The sequence below is a fragment of the Acipenser ruthenus genome, chromosome 39, assembly GCF_902713425.1.
Source record: "Acipenser ruthenus chromosome 39, fAciRut3.2 maternal haplotype, whole genome shotgun sequence".
Lineage (NCBI taxonomy): Eukaryota > Metazoa > Chordata > Actinopteri > Acipenseriformes > Acipenseridae > Acipenser > Acipenser ruthenus.
In genome coordinates this window covers 10,914,392-10,926,891 of record NC_081227.1, presented here as the reverse complement: position 1 = coordinate 10,926,891, position 12,500 = coordinate 10,914,392, and the positions used below count along the sequence as shown (strand labels likewise).

The window sequence follows — 12,500 nt, the reverse complement described above, 5'->3', positions numbered from 1 at the left end:
ATTATATTTTGCTAAATTAAAGGCATGTGTTTCTTTTAACCTCATATTGTTTCATCATTTTGTTAATGAGTCAGTTTTAATTCCATATACCATTGTCTAACAGAGGATTTGACAAAAGATTGTCTCGTGCAGTATTTAAGTCAATTAGTTTCACTAAGTTTAAGTGGTAATAGTTTTCATTAGAATTATTTATCCCTTAAAAGATGCACTAACCAGGCTCTGACCTGTATCTGACTTCTAAATATGCTATTCCAAGCAGTTTTCCAGAGTCTCTTGTTTTTTCAAGGCCAAAGTCTGTGCAAACACTTTTTTAGATCTATGACCTATCAATGTCTGTTAAGCCATCATTTTTGCATATTATTTCAAGATATATTCTTATCTGTGCTAAACCACTAATTCCATAAACCCTAAATTGCAAATCTACAAGACTTGCAGCTTTGCTAGCGTAGAATGCAATAAGACCCCCTCCTTTCTCTACAGCCTGTTCATCGGGATAAGGAGAGAGGCCCCTTTTAGCAATAGAGCAGTTTCAAAGAACCACATTATAAGGACTCCATCTACCATCATTAGACAATAGTATAGTGGATTAACAACAAGGTACATTATAGTATATTATTACAAACTTAACACAAAAACATAACACAACACCCTTAAAATTCTATAATTCAATGGATATCATAATGTCTAGAGGTCTTGTTGTTCAATAGAAGGAGAAATAAACTGTACCACTTTCCCTTTTAATTAAATCGAATACTGCTTCCAGCTTTTAATCTTCTTATTAATACAGTAAAGTCATGAACAAGCAATAATACTTGTCAGTTTAAATAATATGTTTTCTTATTATAGCAAATACTTAAAACATACTATTAATCTTATGAAATCAAATAATTAGTTTTAGTTTCAAATACCATGCTGTCTAAAAAAAGGTTTTAATCATTTATTTTATTAATTTACAATACCTTTGTGTCTAATTACTAGTCTTTGACCATTATAAACTATAAACAGTGTAAATTATCACTGAACCTTTTTAACTATGAATGTGGCATTTCAAGAAAAACTTAATTATTTTACTTCAGTTTAACAGTTGCTGCTAGAATTTATAATATCACTTTATTTCTTTGGTGAATCCCTCTAAGATTTAAATCCAAATACAGGCCAGTATAACTGCATTCAACTCTTATATTTTTTATAATGACTGAACTAGGCTTGACCCTGTTCTTTGTTCATACAAAATCCAGCTGAGACAGGTTTTTTCTTAAGACCTTGGCTGTTCAGTTTTAATGTTCATTTATTTGTGGTAAAGAATCTCTTTCTTGTCTTGTTTGTAGGTGTGATTAACGTTCACTTTTAGCCGGAATGGTGCTTTTTTATTCCGAGATTACTAAGTACTTAATTAAAAACATGTGTAGACTGACCTATTTCATGGAGCAAGAGAGCCACCTGCTGGCGGTACATGGATACTCCCTCTTTATCCTTCCTTCAAAAAACCTCTAACACTTCATTTTTATGTCAAAGTACATTCCATATTTGAAATCGCCTAGGACATGTCCAGCATATCCATGTGTTCCCAGCAGGATTCAGCTTCTGTACCAGGTTTCGCTCTAGTTGTTTCCACAAGAAGTCCCTTGATCCAATGTTTCTCCAGCACAGGTGTGGATTTCCATGGTCTGACTTCATTCCTATAAGATACTTGGACACGTTTAGCTGTACATATTACTTCTATATATTTCCTTTTGTTCACACCGGGTCATTTTGCAAGGTATGTGCTCCATCCAGAATTCTAAAGGAGGTCAAAACTCACTGTGATTCATATTTTTGGGCACTCAATTACTGTTCTTTTCCACATCATCAGTAGCAAACTTAACATAAATGAATCTGAATCAGTTGATGAACCGTGCACTGTAGCTTACTGAGATCCTCCATGCAAAGGAGTCCAATGTTTTACTACATGGAATAACTAGTTCACTGTCACCTGTGACATTACTATACCAGAATCTAAATCATTAACGTGGATTAGGAATAGCAGAGGTCCTAATACTGATCCCTGTGGTACACCACTGGTTACCTCGCTCCATTTTGAGGGTGCTCCTCTAATCAAATTAGGGTTTGGGTTTGGTTTTGGGCTTGGGTTAGGATTGGGGTTCAGGTTCAGCTTCAATGTTTCGGGTTCTACCAGGGTAGTTATTCCAAGGCAAGTACAGTACTATTCCCAACGACAAAAAAGACCAAAATGTGGAACGCTTCACGAATTTGCGTGTCATCCTTGCGCAGGGGCCATGCTAATCTTCTCTGTATCGTTCCAATTTTAGTATATGTGCTGCCGTAGCGAACACACGGTGCTTACCTGATACGCGCCTCTATGTACAGCGAGTGGCTAAAGAGCGATTGGTGTTGTGGTGTGTCAAGCATAGTCCAATTGTTTCCAATTGCTCTGCGTATATGCATGGTTGTCCACAATCAACACGCAGAGGGTTACAAACTCTGAGGATATCACGTTTGCAGAAAGCGGCTGAATAAAGAAGTCTGCACATCTGCACCTTCAAACCGGCTGGGAAAGATATGCAAATACTGACATGTTACCTATGATGTTGAGCCCTCCGGATTGGCCAGCATACCAAAAGACTTGCAGGTTGACCAGGGTCCCGTTTCGTATCACAGCGCGGAATGCAACTGACACCTCAGAGGAGGGGGCTTAATACTCGGGGCTAGGGTCAGAGTTAGGGTTTAAGAATTGCACTCAATGATTATTAGGAATACAGAACTACACAGTTCTTGCAATTATACCTTTAGACACGATGTAGTGGTCATCTAGTTTAAAAACAGTTACAAGAAATAACTGATGAAACTACCTCAGCTGGAGGCCATTCTTCCAGGAACAGGAGTGAAGGATGCCAGGTTATACGGTCAGAGGTAATAATATTATTAATACTAAGAATAACAGTTTAAACTCACGTTTAATAAAGAAGTGAGCACAGCTATACATCAGAGAGACAGCTGGGAGATATGCAAATACTGACCCGTTACGTAGAAGGTTGACCAGGGTCCCACCCCCTCTGTTGGTGCAGAATGTTACTGCACCTCAGAAGGAGATAGGCTTAATAGCCGGGGTTAGTGTTAAGAACATAAGAACATAAGAAAGTTTACAAACGAGAGGAGGCCATTCAGCCCATCTTGCTCGATAGGTTGTTAGTAGCTTATTGACCCCAGAATCTCATCATGCAGCTTCTTGAAGGATCCCCGGGTGTCAGCTTCAAAAACATTACTGGGAAGCTGGTCCAGACCCTCCTATTTTCTGTTCTGAATACCCCTTTATCTAATCTCCATTTGGGGCCATGCTAATCTTCTCTGTATCGTTCCAATTTTAGTATATGTGCTGCCCTAACGAACGCACGGTGTTTAGCTGATGCGCCTCTATGTGCAGCGAGTGGCTAAAGAGCGATTGGTCTTGTGGTGTGGCAAGCATAGTCCAATTGTTTCCATTTGCTCTGCGTATATGCATGGTTGTCCACAATCAACACGCAGAGGGTTACAAACTCTGAGGATATCACGTTTGCAGAAAGCGGCTGAATAAAGAAGTCTGCACATCTGCACCTTCAAACCGGCTGGGAAAGATATGCAAATACTGACATGTTACCTATGATGTTGAGCCCTCCGGATTGGCCAGCATACCAAAAGACTTGCAGGTTGACCAGGGTCCCGTTTCGTATCACAGCGCGGAATGCAACTGACACCTCAGAGGAGGGGGCTTAATACTCGGGGCTAGGGTCAGAGTTAGGGTTTAAGAATTGCACTCAATGATTATTAGGAATACAGAACTACACAGTTCTTGCAATTATACCTTTAGACACGATGTAGTGGTCATCTAGTTTAAAAACAGTTACAAGAAATTACTGATGAAACTACCTCAGCTGGAGGCCATTCTTCCAGGAACAGGAGTGAATGATGCCAGGTTATACGGTCAGAGGTAATAATATTAATAATAATAATAATAATAACAGTTTAAACTCACGTTTAATAAAGAAGTGAGCACAGCTATACATCAGAGAGACAGCTGGGAGTTATGCAAATTTCACAAGTTTGCTTACTGTCACAAAATCCGTAGGTTCAGATTTCTGTACGTACTCTGTTCCATTTAGCTCAGTATACACTCTTATCTCAGGGGAGACGTTAGGAGGACAGAGATGTTACTACTCCTTGTGGGGTATTTTTATTACGCTCTTGACCCGCAATATATCCAGATGACTAATATAGCACCCAAGAAATTGACAGACTTATGTATTTAAAGTTTGCAGAAGATGGACCACCTTACCCTGTCTGGGATGAGTGTGGTACTCCATTGTAATTACTTAGGAGTTATATAGGTTTTTCGTCCCATTGGAATACATGGGACGCCTCAATTAAATCCAATCATTAATCTGGTGAGACAGCTCTTATCCCTTTTACGAATAATGGTTTTCAAAAGTTCCGGACTAACTTTTCAGAATGAATAGGTGTCATGTACTGAATGAATTCAAAACTTCACATTTGTCCAACTCTATGATCTCATTCCTTGTTTTCCTCCGAGCCCCTCCTTTATCTGAAAAGTTAAGTGAACCAAAGTTCCCAGGATCTTGGTTTATAATATAATATAAAAACACTACTGTTTATATGTGCATGCAAAACACTATTTTTATATGTGTTATATATGAGAGATGTTCTTAATATGTGACATCATCTTCTAATTCATTATATTTTGCTAAATTAAAGGCATGTGTTTCTTTTAACCTCATATTGTTTCATCATTTTGTTAATGAGTCAGTTTTAATTCCATATACCATTGTCTAACAGAGGATTTGACAAAAGATTGTCTCGTGCAGTATTTAAGTCAATTAGTTTCACTAAGTTTAAGTGGTAATAGTTTTCATTAGAATTATTTATCCCTTAAAAGATGCACTAACCAGGCTCTGACCTGTATCTGACTTCTAAATATGCTATTCCAAGCAGTTTTCCAGAGTCTCTTATTTTTTCAAGGCCAAAGTCTGTGCAAACACTTTTTTAGATCTATGACCTATCAATGTCTGTTAAGCCATCATTTTTGCATATTATTTCAAGATATATTCTTATCTGTGCTAAACCACTAATTCCATAAACCCTAAATTGCAAATCTACAAGACTTGCAGCTTTGCTAGCGTAGAATGCAATAAGACCCCCTCCTTTCTCTACAGCCTGTTCATCGGGATAAGGAGAGAGGCCCCTTTTAGCAATAGAGCAGTTTCAAAGAACCACATTATAAGGACTCCATCTACCATCATTAGACAATAGTATAGTGGATTAACAACAAGGTACATTATAGTATATTATTACAAACTTAACACAAAAACATAACACAACACCCTTAAAATTCTATAATTCAATGGATATCATAATGTCTAGAGGTCTTGTTGTTCAATAGAAGGAGAAATAAACTGTACCACTTTCCCTTTTAATTAAATCGAATACTGCTTCCAGCTTTTAATCTTCTTATTAATACAGTAAAGTCATGAACAAGCAATAATACTTGTCAGTTTAAATAATATGTTTTCTTATTATAGCAAATACTTAAAACATACTATTAATCTTATGAAATCAAATAATTAGTTTTAGTTTCAAATACCATGCTGTCTAAAAAAAGGTTTTAATCATTTATTTTATTAATTTACAATACCTTTGTGTCTAATTACTAGTCTTTGACCATTATAAACTATAAACAGTGTAAATTATCACTGAACCTTTTTAACTATGAATGTGGCATTTCAAGAAAAACTTAATTATTTTACTTCAGTTTAACAGTTGCTGCTAGAATTTATAATATCACTTTATTTCTTTGGTGAATCCCTCTAAGATTTAAATCCAAATACAGGCCAGTATAACTGCATTCAACTCTTATATTTTTTATAATGACTGAACTAGGCTTGACCCTGTTCTTTGTTCATACAAAATCCAGCTGAGACAGGTTTTTTCTTAAGACCTTGGCTGTTCAGTTTTAATGTTCATTTATTTGTGGTAAAGAATCTCTTTCTTATCTTGTTTGTAGGTGTGATTAACGTTCACTTTTAGCCGGAATGGTGCTTTTTTATTCCGAGATTACTAAGTACTTAATTAAAAACATGTGTAGACTGACCTATTTCATGGAGCAAGAGAGCCACCTGCTGGCGGTACATGGATACTCCCTCTTTATCCTTCCTTCAAAAAACCTCTAACACTTCATTTTTATGTCAAAGTACATTCCATATTTGAAATCGCCTAGGACATGTCCAGCATATCCATGTGTTCCCAGCAGGATTCAGCTTCTGTACCAGGTTTCGCTCTAGTTGTTTCCACAAGAAGTCCCTTGATCCAATGTTTCTCCAGCACAGGTGTGGATTTCCATGGTCTGACTTCATTCCTATAAGATACTTGGACACGTTTAGCTGTACATATTACTTCTATATATTTCCTTTTGTTCACACCGGGTCATTTTGCAAGGTATGCGCTCCATCCAGAATTCTAAAGGAGGTCAAAACTCACTGTGATTCATATTTTTGGGCACTCAATTACTGTTCTTTTCCACATCATCAGTAGCAAACTTAACATAAATGAATCTGAATCAGTTGATGAACCGTGCACTGTAGCTTACTGAGATCCTCCATGCAAAGGAGTCCAATGTTTTACTACATGGAATAACTAGTTCACTGTCACCTGTGACATTACTATACCAGAATCTAAATCATTAACGTGGATTAGGAATAGCAGAGGTCCTAATACTGATCCCTGTGTTACACCACTGGTTACCTCGCTCCATTTTGAGGGTGCTCCTCTAATCAAATTAGGGTTTGGGTTTGGTTTTAGGCTTGGATAAGGATTGGGGTTCAGGTTCAGCTTCAATGTTTCGGGTTCTACCAGGGTAGTTATTCCAAGGCAGGTACAGTACTATTCCCAACGACAAAAAAGACCAAAATGTGGAACGCTTCACGAATTTGCGTGTCATCCTTGCGCAGGGGCCATGCTAATCTTCTCTGTATCGTTCCAATTTTAGTATATGTGCTGCCGTAGCGAACACACGGTGCTTACCTGATACGCGCCTCTATGTACAGCGAGTGGCTAAAGAGCGATTGGTCTTGTGGTGTGTCAAGCATAGTCCAATTGTTTCCAATTGCTCTGCGTATATGCATGGTTGTCCACAATCAACACGCAGAGGGTTACAAACTCTGAGGATATCACGTTTGCAGAAAGCGGCTGAATAAAGAAGTCTGCACATCTGCACCTTCAAACCGGCTGGGAAAGATATGCAAATACTGACATGTTACCTATGATGTTGAGCCCTCCGGATTGGCCAGCATACCAAAAGACTTGCAGGTTGACCAGGGTCCCGTTTCGTATCACAGCGCGGAATGCAACTGACACCTCAGAGGAGGGGGCTTAATACTCGGGGCTAGGGTCAGAGTTAGGGTTTAATAATTGCACTCAATGATTATTAGGAATACAGAACTACACAGTTCTTGCAATTATACCTTTAGACACGATGTAGTGGTCATCTAGTTTAAAAACAGTTACAAGAAATAACTGATGAAACTACCTCAGCTGGAGGCCATTCTTCCAGGAACAGGAGTGAAGGATGCCAGGTTATACGGTCAGAGGTAATAATATTATTAATAATAAGAATAACAGTTTAAACTCACGTTTAATAAAGAAGTGAGCACAGCTATACATCAGAGAGACAGCTGGGAGATATGCAAATACTGACCCGTTACGTAGAAGGTTGACCAGGGTCCCACCCCCTCTGTTGGTGCAGAATGTTACTGCACCTCAGAAGGAGATAGGCTTAATAGCCGGGGTTAGTGTTAAGAACATAAGAACATAAGAAAGTTTACAAACGAGAGGAGGCCATTCAGCCCATCTTGCTCGATAGGTTGTTAGTAGCTTATTGACCCCAGAATCTCATCATGCAGCTTCTTGAAGGATCCCCGGGTGTCAGCTTCAAAAACATTACTGGGAAGCTGGTCCAGACCCTCCTATTTTCTGTTCTGAATACCCCTTTATCTAATCTCCATTTGGGGCCATGCTAATCTTCTCTGTATCGTTCCAATTTTAGTATATGTGCTGCCCTAACGAACGCACGGTGCTTAGCTGATGCGCCTCTATGTGCAGCGAGTGGCTAAAGAGCGATTGGTCTTGTGGTGTGTCAAGCATAGTCCAATTGTTTCCATTTGCTCTGCGTATATGCATGGTTGTCCACAATCAACACGCAGAGGGTTACAAACTCTGAGGATATCACGTTTGCAGAAAGTGGCGGAATAAAGAAGTCTGCACCTTCAAACCGGCTGGGAAAGATATGCAAATACTGACATGTTACCTATGATGTTGAGCCCTCCGGATTGGCCAGCATACCAAAAGACTTGCAGGTTGACCAGGGTCCCGTTTCGTATCACAGCGCGGAATGCAACTGACACCTCAGAGGAGGGGGCTTAATACTCGGGGCTAGGGTCAGAGTTAGGGTTTAATAATTGCACTCAATGATTATTAGGAATACAGAACTACACAGTTCTTGCAATTATACCTTTAGACACGATGTAGTGGTCATCTAGTTTAAAAACAGTTACAAGAAATAACTGATGAAACTACCTCAGCTGGAGGCCATTCTTCCAGGAACAGGAGTGAAGGATGCCAGGTTATACGGTCAGAGGTAATAATATTATTAATAATAAGAATAACAGTTTAAACTCACGTTTAATAAAGAAGTGAGCACAGCTATACATCAGAGAGACAGCTGGGAGATATGCAAATACTGACCCGTTACGTAGAAGGTTGACCAGGGTCCCACCCCCTCTGTTGGTGCAGAATGTTACTGCACCTCAGAAGGAGATAGGCTTAATAGCCGGGGTTAGTGTTAAGAACATAAGAGCATAAGAAAGTTTACAAACGAGAGGAGGCCATTCAGCCCATCTTGCTCAATAGGTTGTTAGTAGCTTATTGACCCCAGAATCTCATCATGCAGCTTCTTGAAGGATCCCCGGGTGTCAGCTTCAAAAACATTACTGGGAAGCTGGTCCAGACCCTCCTATTTTCTGTTCTGAATACCCCTTTATCTAATCTCCATTTGGGGCCATGCTAATCTTCTCTGTATCGTTCCAATTTTAGTATATGTGCTGCCGTAGCGAACGCACGGTGCTTACCTGATACGCGTCTCTATGTACAGCGAGTGGCTAAAGAGCGATTGGTGTTGTGGTGTGTCAAGCATAGTCCAATTGTTTCCATTTGCTCTGCGTATATGCATGGTTGTCCACAATCAACACGCAGAGGGTTACAAACTCTGAGGATATCACGTTTGCAGAAAGTGGCTGAATAAAGAAGTCTGCACATCTGCACCTTCAAACCGGCTGGGAAAGATATGCAAATACTGACATGTTACCTATGATGTTGAGCCCTCCGGATTGGCCAGCATACCAAAAGACTTGCAGGTTGACCAGGGTCCCGTTTCGTATCACAGCGCGGAATGCAACTGACACCTCAGAGGAGGGGGCTTAATACTCAGGGCTAGGGTCAGAGTTAGGGTTTAAGAATTGCACTCAATGATTATTAGGAATACAGAACTACACAGTTCTTGCAATTATACCTTTAGACACGATGTAGTGGTCATCTAGTTTAAAAACAGTTACAAGAAATTACTGATGAAACTACCTCAGCTGGAGGCCATTCTTCCAGGAACAGGAGTGAATGATGCCAGGTTATACGGTCAGAGGTAATAATATTAATAATAATAATAATAATAACAGTTTAAACTCACGTTTAATAAAGAAGTGAGCACAGCTATACATCAGAGAGACAGCTGGGAGATATGCAAATTTAACAAGTTTGCTTACTGTCACAAAATCCGTAGGTTCAGATTTCTGTACGTACTCTGTTCCATTTAGCTCAGTATACACTCTTATCTCAGGGGAGACGTTAGGAGGACAGAGATGTTACTACTCCTTGTGGGGTATTTTTATTACGCTCTTGACCCGCAATATATCCAGATGACTAATATAGCACCCAAGAAATTGACAGACTGATGTATTTAAAGTTTGCAGAAGATGGACCACCTTACCCTGTCTGGGATGAGTGTGGTACTCCATTGTAATTACTTAGGAGTTATATAGGTTTTTCGTCCCATTGGAATACATGGGACGCCTCAATTAAATCCAATCCTTAATCTGGTGAGACAGCTCTTATCCCTTTTACGAATAATGGTTTTCAAAAGTTCCGGACTAACTTTTCAGAATGAATAGGTGTCATGTACTGAATGAATTCAAAACTTCACATGTGTCCAACTCTATGATCTCATTCCTTGTTTTCCTCCGAGCCCCTCCTTTATCTGAAAAGTTAAGTGAACCAAAGTTCCCAGGATCTTGGTTTATAATATAATATAAAAACACTACTGTTTATATGTGCATGCAAAACACTATTTTTATATGTGTTATATATGAGAGATGTTCTTAATATGTGACATCATCTTCTAATTCATTATATTTTGCTAAATTAAAGGCATGTGTTTCTTTTAACCTCATATTGTTTCATCATTTTGTTAATGAGTCAGTTTTAATTCCATATACCATTGTCTAACAGAGGATTTGACAAAAGATTGTCTCGTGCAGTATTTAAGTCAATTAGTTTCACTAAGTTTAAGTGGTAATAGTTTTCATTAGAATTATTTATCCCTTAAAAGATGCACTAACCAGGCTCTGACCTGTATCTGACTTCTAAATATGCTATTCCAAGCAGTTTTCCAGAGTCTCTTGTTTTTTCAAGGCCAAAGTCTGTGCAAACACTTTTTTAGATCTATGACCTATCAATGTCTGTTAAGCCATCATTTTTGCATATTATTTCAAGATATATTCTTATCTGTGCTAAACCACTAATTCCATAAACCCTAAATTGCAAATCTACAAGACTTGCAGCTTTGCTAGCGTAGAATGCAATAAGACCCCCTCCTTTCTCTACAGCCTGTTCATCGGGATAAGGAGAGAGGCCCCTTTTAGCAATAGAGCAGTTTCAAAGAACCACATTATAAGGACTCCATCTACCATCATTAGACAATAGTATAGTGGATTAACAACAAGGTACATTATAGTATATTATTACAAACTTAACACAAAAACATAACACAACACCCTTAAAATTCTATAATTCAATGGATATCATAATGTCTAGAGGTCTTGTTGTTCAATAGAAGGAGAAATAAACTGTACCACTTTCCCTTTTAATTAAATCGAATACTGCTTCCAGCTTTTAATCTTCTTATTAATACAGTAAAGTCATGAACAAGCAATAATACTTGTCAGTTTAAATAATATGTTTTCTTATTATAGCAAATACTTAAAACATACTATTAATCTTATGAAATCAAATAATTAGTTTTAGTTTCAAATACCATGCTGTCTAAAAAAGGTTTTAATCATTTATTTTATTAATTTACAATACCTTTGTGTCTAATTACTAGTCTTTGACCATTATAAACTATAAACAGTGTAAATTATCACTGAACCTTTTTAACTATGAATGTGGCATTTCAAGAAAAACTTAATTATTTTACTTCAGTTTAACAGTTGCTGCTAGAATTTATAATATCACTTTATTTCTTTGGTGAATCCCTCTAAGATTTAAATCCAAATACAGGCCAGTATAACTGCATTCAACTCTTATATTTTTTATAATGACTGAACTAGGCTTGACCCTGTTCTTTGTTCATACAAAATCCAGCTGAGACAGGTTTTTTCTTAAGACCTTGGCTGTTCAGTTTTAATGTTCATTTATTTGTGGTAAAGAATCTCTTTCTTATCTTGTTTGTAGGTGTGATTAACGTTCACTTTTAGCCGGAATGGTGCTTTTTTATTCCGAGATTACTAAGTACTTAATTAAAAACATGTGTAGACTGACCTATTTCATGGAGCAAGAGAGCCACCTGCTGGCGGTACATGGATACTCATCTTTATCCTTCCTTCAAAAAACCTCTAACACTTCATTTTTATGTCAAAGTACATTCCATATTTGAAATCGCCTAGGACATGTCCAGCATATCCATGTGTTCCCAGCAGGATTCAGCTTCTGTACCAGGTTTCGCTCTAGTTGTTTCCACAAGAAGTCCCTTGATCCAATGTTTCTCCAGCACAGGTGTGGATTTCCATGGTCTGACTTCATTCCTATAAGATACTTGGACACGTTTAGCTGTACATATTACTTCTATATATTTCCTTTTGTTCACACCGGGTCATTTTGCAAGGTATGCGCTCCATCCAGAATTCTAAAGGAGGTCAAAACTCACTGTGATTCATATTTTTGGGCACTCAATTACTGTTCTTTTCCACATCATCAGTAGCAAACTTAACATAAATGAATCTGAATCAGTTGATGAACCGTGCACTGTAGCTTACTGAGATCCTCCATGCAAAGGAGTCCAATGTTTTACTACATGGAATAACTAGTTCACTGTCACCTGTGACATTACTATACCAGAATCTAAATCATTA

General features: G+C 38.2%; 2 non-coding genes and 3 pseudogenes across 2 annotated transcripts; all 5 read right to left on the bottom strand.

Moving 5' to 3' along the window:
* Nucleotides 1-2,226: 2,226 nt before the first annotated feature.
* Nucleotides 2,227-2,333, bottom strand: LOC131707457 (U6 spliceosomal RNA). The gene has a single exon (XR_009311189.1). It is a non-coding gene; the product is annotated as a U6 spliceosomal RNA (small nuclear RNA).
* Nucleotides 2,334-3,326: 993 nt separating this feature from the next.
* LOC131707424 (U6 spliceosomal RNA) lies at nt 3,327-3,391 on the bottom strand (annotated as a pseudogene).
* Nucleotides 3,392-6,950: 3,559 nt separating this feature from the next.
* LOC131707455 (U6 spliceosomal RNA) lies at nt 6,951-7,057 on the bottom strand. The gene has a single exon (XR_009311188.1). It is a non-coding gene; the product is annotated as a U6 spliceosomal RNA (small nuclear RNA).
* A 993-nt stretch (nt 7,058-8,050) lies between these two features.
* LOC131707423 (U6 spliceosomal RNA) lies at nt 8,051-8,115 on the bottom strand (annotated as a pseudogene).
* Nucleotides 8,116-9,096: 981 nt separating this feature from the next.
* LOC131707381 (U6 spliceosomal RNA) lies at nt 9,097-9,161 on the bottom strand (annotated as a pseudogene).
* Between the last annotated feature and the right edge of the window lie 3,339 nt (nt 9,162-12,500).